Raw genomic sequence first — 8,232 nt, 5'->3', positions numbered from 1 at the left:
TTGAGAGGCAGCAAGTGCAGGAGGCCGGTAGGTCGGGTGTGCGCACAGGCTAAGGGCGCTGCGACTCCTGCCGGCGGGTCTGCCTCTGGGTGAGTGCGCGCCTGGTGGCGTTTCCTGTTCTCTCCCCCGTGTGGCTGCAGCTCACGCCTCGTCTGACACAGCTGGACCATGACTTCAGCTTTGGAAGAGCTACAGAAAGATCTAGAAGAGGTGAAGGTGCTGCTGGAAAAGGCCACCAGTAAAAGGGTACATGATGCCCTTGTAGCTGAAAAATCCATGCTTGAGGCAGAAATCAAGAATAAGATGCAGCAGAAATCACAGGGAAAAGCAGAATTTCTTGACGATGAAAAACCAGCTGCTGTGGTTCCTCCCATTACAACGGGATATACAGTGAAAATCAGTAATTGTAGATGGGATCAGTCAGATGAGTTTGTGAAAATCTTTATTACCTTAACTGGAGTCCAAGTCCCCACTGAGAATGTGCAGGTGCATTTCCCAGAGAGATTATTTGATCTTTTGGTAAGGAATCTAAATGGGAAGAGTTACTCTAGGATGGTGAACAATCTCTTGAAATCCATCTCTGTGGAAGGCAGTTCAAAAAAGTCAAGACAGATACAGTTCCTATGTAGAAAGAAAGCAGAAAACACGCGGTGGCACTACATGATTCCGGTTGAAAAAGAATGAGAAGAGAAAGAAAAGCCCTCCCGGGACGCTGAAACAGATCCTAGCAAGGGATTGATGAATGTTCTAAAGAAAATTTATGAAAATGAAGATAATGATATGAAGCGAACCATTAATGAAGCCCGCGTGGAATCAAGAGAGAAATAAGCCAAAGAAGACACAGAATTTTGAGATTTTAAAATCATTGGGAAACGGTGATGTGGAAATATTGATGTTTCCAATAAGGAAATGTTGGTGAGCTGAACACATAAATTTAACAAATAATAACTTTCAAAGCCTTCCTTCTAAGAAAAGGTAATGAATTCTCCCATTTCCTACTGGAGGATTTATTTAAAGAAAATAGGTTTATTAAACACTTCCTCCAAAGATGGCTTCCGTAGTAATTTGGGCATTTTGATGAGTTTTGTTCAAGAAAGGATAACATTGCATTCATGTATGAAGTGTAAAAAAAAGCAAGTCTTGCTTAATGATAATGCCACCCTGTGTGTATATTTGTTCAGCCAAGGGGTAGAAAACAAAAGTTATTGTTCTTATAAGTTCCTGACATCAGTTTCCACCAATGTAAAAATAAGTAAAAATAAAACCTGAATTTTTGCATGAATCTATAAATAGAAATAAAATTTAAAACCTCTCCTCTCAGGAAATTACAAGGGTTTTGGGGAGCTCTGTGTCAGGAACTAAGGGCAGAAACCAAGCATATATTTCTTATGATGTCACAGGAATGGTGAGAGATGACATCCTGTCTTGTTCCCAATCTTCACTCAATCTGTCACCATTAGGTTTAGTGTTATCTCTATGTTATTCACAGATATTCTTCATTAGGCTAAGGAATAGCTTATTCTTTGAATCAGCCCCTCTATTCTTTGCTGAAAGCTTTTATCATGAATGAATGTTGAATTTTGTCAAATGCTTTTTCAGCATCTATTGAGGTGGTCATGTGGTTTTTCCTACCTTATCTGTTAATATGATGTGTTTCATTGATTTTTTAACATTTAATCAAACTTGCATTCTTGTAAATTTTATTTGGTCATGCTGTAGTATCTTTTTTATATATTACTGGATTTGATTTGCTGATATTGTTGAGGAATTATACACTTATATTCATGAGGAATATTGGTATTGGTAGTTTTCTTTTCCCATAACACCTTTGTCTGGTTTGGGTATTATGGCAATGGTAGTTTTATTGGGTAGGAAGTGTTCCCTCTTCTATTTTCTGGAACAGATTTCTTCCTTAACTGTTTGGTATAATTTATTGATGAGTTAATCTCAGCCTGGAGTTCTATTAATTAGAAAGTTTTTAGCTACAAATTCAATTTCTTTTGGGTTATCTATTTTCCCATGAGTGAATTTTAGAAGTTTGTGTCTTTCAAGGAATCAGTTCATTTTATCTAAGTTATCAAATTTATGGCAATAAAGCTGTTCCTGAAGCAGCCTGGAGCCTGCTTCAGATTCTGTCTCCCTCTCTCTCTGCCCCTCCGTTGCTCACGCTCTGTCTCTGTCTCTCAAAAATAAATACACATTTAAAAAAATAATAAAAAAATAAAATACTACTCTGACTACAGTAGGGAGAATGGATTCAGGGGTACCAAGAGAGGAGGTGTGTGGAGAAATCAGGAGGAGCCCACAAGATGATGGTCACCTGGGCAAGCTGGTGGCAGTGGGAATAAAAGATGGATTCTAGAGATATTTGGAAAGTAGAATAATTAGACTTGCTAACTGATTGGATGTGGGAAGTAAGACAGAAAAAAAAAAGAGACAAAGATGACTCCCAGGTTTCAGGCTTTAGCAACTGAATGGGTGGTAATATCATTTATCAAACTAGAAAATTATCAAGGATTAATAAACTTGATTACATGAAAATATAAAAATTCTGTGCACTGAAAGACCATATAAACACAGGACAGACTGGGCGAAGATATGTACAATTCATATAACTGACTAAGAATTACCATCCAGAATGTTAAAAAAAAAAATTAGTAAGAAAAAGACAAATGATCTGACAGAAAAATAGGCAAAGAATATGAACAGGCAACTCATTAATGAAGAAAACCAATGCCAAAAAAATAATTTAAAAAGACATTCAACCACAGACTCTTAACTATAGAGAACAAACTAATAGTTATTGGTGGGGAGGTGGGTGGGGCTTGGGTGAAATAGGTGATGGGGAGTAAGGAGTGCACTTGTCATGATGAGCACCAAGTGTTGTATGGAAGCGTTGAATCACTACATTGTACACCCAAAACTAATATTACACTGTATGTTAACTAAGTGGAATTTAAATTAAAACTTTAAAAAAAAGATGCTCAACCTTACTAGGTCATGAAATACAAACATATAGACTTAGCAACAATTAAGAAATCTGATGAAAGCAAGAATTGGTGACAATTTGGAGCAACCAGCACTTTCATGCATAACTAATGGCAAAATAAATTTAAATCATTTTGAAGCAAAATTTGGTCATATCTCGCTAAACAGAAGATACATATTCTTACAGATGATGCACATTTCATATCTAGGTAACTAGATATCTAGTCTAGAGAAACTCTTGTTCACATGCACAAGGGAACATAAACAACAAAGTTGACTCGGGTATTGTTTTCTAATAGTTGAAAAAGTGAAAACCACATCCATCAATAGAATGGATATGTACATTGGGGTTTATTTATATAATGTAATATAAATATAATACCATAGTAAAAATAGTAAATTACTCATTTTGATACATATAGCTTTAGTTCTTTCGTTCTTACTATTACGTATATATATATATATATATACACATATACATATATATTGGAAATTTACCCATGTTGATACATGGCACATGATGTGTGTGTGTGTGTGTGTGTGTGTGTGTGTGTGTGTAAAGAGGTGTCAAAATAAAATCAGCTGCTAAAAAGATACATACAGTTAAATACCATTTACATGAAATTAAGAAACAAGCAAAATACCAAAGAAGATTACGAACATATTTCTAGAAAAATTATTAAAATATGCAAGGAAATGATGAAATCAAATTCAGGTTATTAACTTCTTCTAGGGAAAAGGGGGAAAGGGATATACAAAGGGCCTTAATTTTACATCCAACGTTTTACTTTTTAAGCAGACCCATGGTTACATGTGTGACTATTTATATTATTACCTATACTTTTTTATATGCCAGAAATATTTCATTAAAAATAAACTTTTAGGGACACCTGGGTGGCTCAGTTGGTTAAGCATCTGACTTTTGATTTGGGCTCAGGTCATGATCTCACGGTTCCTACCAGCACGGAGCCTGCTTGGGATTCTTTCTCTCCCTTTCTCTCTGCCCATCCCTCCCTCTGTCTCTCAAAAATAAATATACATTTTAAAAAATAATAATTTTTGGAGCCCACATCGGGCTCTGTGCCAACAGCTCAGAGCCTGGAACCTACTTCAGATTCTGTGTCTCCCTCTCTCTCTGTCCCTTCCCTGCTCATGCTCTGTCTCTCTCTCTCTCTCTCTCTCTCTCTCTCAAAAATAAACATTAAATTTTTTTTAAATAATAATAATAATTTTTTAAAGGAAACCAATAGAAAACTTCCAGTTTCCAGTAATAACGGACTAGCTCTTTCAGTCTAAACCTCTGGCTGAAAGCAACTAAAAATAATGGATACTTTTCATAAATCATGGAAAAAACACCAGGGAGATGGCAATCATAATGAATTACTAGAAGAGACAGTAAGAATTCAGACATAGAGATGGCAAAAGCTTAAACCCTCACTTCACCAAAAAGGAAATCCAAATGGCTAATAAACCCATAAAAAGATGCTCAGCTTCATTAGACACCAGAGAAGTACAAATAAAACCACACCCTCCAGATTGGCAAAAATTCAGAACTCTGAAAGTACATAGTGTTAAATATTGATAAGTGTGTGGAGCAACCAGAACTCCCATATAATGCCCAAGAAGTGGAAATTGGTTCAATCGTTTTGGAAGTGAGTTTGGCATGGCCCAGCAAGTCCACTCTTAGGTATATACAAAGACAGATGTATGCATATTATTTCAAGGATTCCTGCATGATAGGGTCAACAGAATCAGTGCTTATAATTCCAGTTCCAAAAACTGGAAATAAACCCAATGTTAATCGTCATAAATAATGGTTTAGTCACACAGTGCAATGTTGTACTGAAAATGGATGCACTTTGTGAAACATGACAATAAATATGAATGTCATAAATATTTTGTTGACAGTAAGAAGCAAGACAGAAAAGAAAACATACAGTGTGATTTCATTCGTAAAGTTTAAAAAACTAAACTACATTGTTCAGGGATGCATACATAAGTGGTGAAACTAATATGATCATCACCAAAGACCACGCAGCCATTGCTCTAGGAAAAAGAAAGTTTGATTATGATTGGAGAGGGGCACATAGATGCATTAATTTAGGAGCATCTGGGTGGCTCAGTCAGTTGAGCATCCAACTTCGGCTCAGGTTCTCGTGATTCAGGAGTTCGAGCCCTGCATCAGTCTCACTACTGTTCAGTGCAGAGCCCACTTTGGATCTTCTATCCCCCCCCTCTCTCTCTCTGCCCCTCCCCCACTCATGCGTACAAAAGCACTCTCTCTCTCTCAAAAATAAATAAAACGTTAAAAAAAAAAAGAGCAGTACCTCTAATCTCTGAGGCCCAGCAGCCTGTCCTCAAGCACTGATTCCACCCTTTACTAACGATGTGAAGTTGGTCAAGTTACTCAAACGTTTTACACCTCAGGGTCCAAATCTATAACAGAGGACTGCTGTGAGAAGTGAATGCAACCATCTACGTAAAATGTTTAACACATAATAAGCATTCAGTTCATTTAATTATTATCTTCTGTAGTTCTCAGACAAACTCTTTTTTTTTTTTTAACGTTTATTTATTTTTGAGACAGGGAGAGACAGAGCATGAACTGGGGAGAGGGTCAGAGAGAGGGAGACACAGAATCCGAAACAGGCTCCAGGCTCTGAGCTGTCAGCACAGAGCCCGACGCGGGCCTTGAACTCACGGACCACGAGATCATGACCTGAGCCGAAGTCGGCCGCCCAACCGACTGAGCCACCCAGGCGCCCCATAGACAAACTCTTTTAAGAAGAGTGGCCATGATGGGAGGAGGGAAATGACCATAGCTGGAGGGGGACATGGAATTGAAGGAAGGCAGTATTTGTTCTGTTTTGCTTTCATTTCATTTAATTAACTTTATTTCTTAAAGCTTACGTTTACAGAAAAACTGCACAGAAAGTACAAAGAGGGTCCATATATTCTTTCTGTTCCTCCACACACAGCTTCCCCTACTATCAACATCTTGCAGTAACATCTTGTAGTACATTTATTACAACTAATGAGCCAAATTGATACATCATTACTAACCAAAGCTCATAGTTTACATTAGAGTTCACTCTGTGTTGTGTGGTTCTATGGGTTTTGGCAAATGTGTAATGTTGTATATCCCTCATTATAGTATCATACAAAGTAGTTTCACTGCCCTAAAAATCCCCTATGATTCATCTATTCATCCCTCCCTCTCTCCAAGCCCCTGGCAACCCCCGATCTTTTCACTGTCTCTATAGTTTTGCATTTTCTAGAATGTCATAGCTGGAAACACACAATATGTAGCCTTCTCAAACTGGCCTCCTTCACTTAGCAATATGCATTAAGGTTATTTCATGTTTTTGCAGGGGTGAGCTCAATAGTTCATTTTTTTATTGCAGAATACTATTCCATGATCTAGATGTGCCACAGTTATTTAGAATGAGTGTCTAGAAGACACTCTAGAAGAATGTCTTGGTTACTTCTAAGTTTGGGCAATTATGAATACAACTGCTAAAACATACATGTGCAGGTTTTTGTGCAGACGTAAGATTTCAACTCATTTGGATAAATACCAAAGTATGCAATCGCCAGGTCATATGATAAGACTATGTTTAGCTTTGCAAGAAATTACCAAACTGTCTTCCAAATTGGTTATGCCATTTTGTCTTTCCATCAGCAATGAATGAGAGCTCCAGTTGTTCCGTACACTTACCAGCTATTGGTATTTGGGATTTTAGCCATTTTAATAGATGTGAAGTAGTATCTTGTTTTAATTTGCAATTCCCTAATGACATATAATATGGAGCATCTTTCCTATGCTTATTTGCCATCTGTATATCTTCTTTGGTGAGGTATCTGTTCAGAGCTTTTTGCCCATTTGGGGGGTCCATTTTAAATTGTATTGCTGGGGCACCGGTCTGGCTCAGTTGGTGGAACATGCGACTCTTGATCTTGAGGTCATGAGTTTGAGCCCCATGTGGGGTGTAGAGATTACTTTAAAAAAAAAAAAATAAGTTGAGTTGCTTATTTTCATATTGTTGAGTTTAAAGAGCTCTTTGTATATTTTTAACACGAGTTCTTTATTAGTCTTGCATCTTGCCAATACTTCCCCAGTCTGTGGCTTGTCTTCTCATTCTCTTAATAATGTCTTTCACAGAACAGAAGTTTTTCATTTTAATGGAGTCTCATTTATCAATTTTTTTCTTTCACAGATACTACTTTTGCTATTGTATTTAAAAAGTCATTGCCAAGGGGCACCTGGGTGGCTCAGTCAGTTTAGTGTCTGATTCTCGATCTCAGCTCAGGTCATGATCTCATGAGTTCATGAGCCCCTGATGTGGGGCTCCGAACCGATAACGCAAAGCCTGCTTGGGATTCTATCTCTCCTTCTCTCTGTCCCTCCCCCACTTGCTTGAGCTCTTTCTCTCTCTCTCTGTCCTCTCTCTCTCTCTTTCAAAAATAAATAAACTTTAGGGGCGCCTGGGTGGCTCAGTCGGTTAAGCGGCCGACTTTGGCTCAGGTCATGATCTCGCGGTCCGCGGGTTCGAGCCCCGCGTCGGGCTCTGTGCTGACAGCTCGGAGCCTGGGGCCTGTTTCAGATTCTGTGTCTCCCTCTCTCTGACCCTCCCCTGTTCATGCTCTGTCTCTCCCTGTCTCAAAAATAAATAAAACGTTAAAAATAAAATAAAATAAAATAAATAAATAAATAAACTTTAAAAAATAAATAAATGAAAAAGTCTTTGCCAAGCTCAAGGTCTCCTAGATTTTCTGTTATATTATCTTCTAGCAGTTTTATAGTTTTGCATTTTACATCTAGGTCTATGATCCATTTTAAGTTAATTTTTGTGAAAAGTAGAAGGTCTGTTGTAGACTTTTTTTTTTTTTTTGCATGTCTATTGTTACATTTGTTGAAAAGACTATCTTTTCTCCATTGATTGCCTTTGTTCCTTTGCCAAAGATCAGTTGATTCTATTTGTGTGGGTCTACTTTTGGCTTTCTATTCTGTTCCATTTATCTTTCTGTTTATTCTTTCACCATCTCATACTGTCTTGAGTACTGAAGCTTTGTGGTAAGTCTTGAAACCGGTAGTGTCAGTCTTTTGACTTTATCCTTCTCCAATCCAGAGTTGGCTCTTCTGGGTCTTTCTAAACTTTAGATTGGTTTGTCAATATACACAAAATAACTTGCTGGGATTCCGGTTGAGATTGTGTTGAGTCTACAGATCAAGCTGGGGAGTAC

At 37.7% G+C, this 8,232-nt stretch overlaps 1 long non-coding RNA gene and 1 pseudogene across 1 annotated transcript in view; one reads left to right on the top strand and one right to left on the bottom strand.

Moving 5' to 3' along the window:
- Positions 1–73: 73 nt before the first annotated feature.
- Positions 74–852, top strand: LOC131520129 (calcyclin-binding protein-like; annotated as a pseudogene).
- A 2,559-nt stretch (positions 853–3,411) lies between these two features.
- The window catches only part of LOC131520134 (uncharacterized), a 31,825-nt gene continuing 27,004 nt past the window's right edge, over positions 3,412–8,232 (bottom strand). Inside the window, exon 5 of the long non-coding RNA XR_009265940.1 lies at positions 3,412–6,987. This is a non-coding gene — a long non-coding RNA (uncharacterized LOC131520134). The remainder of the gene's footprint in view (positions 6,988–8,232) is intronic.

The sequence above is a fragment of the Neofelis nebulosa genome, chromosome 8 (genome assembly GCF_028018385.1).
Source record: "Neofelis nebulosa isolate mNeoNeb1 chromosome 8, mNeoNeb1.pri, whole genome shotgun sequence".
Lineage (NCBI taxonomy): Eukaryota > Metazoa > Chordata > Mammalia > Carnivora > Felidae > Neofelis > Neofelis nebulosa.
Note: the sequence above shows the minus strand (reverse complement) of the source record. Positions and strands in the feature narration are given on the sequence as shown.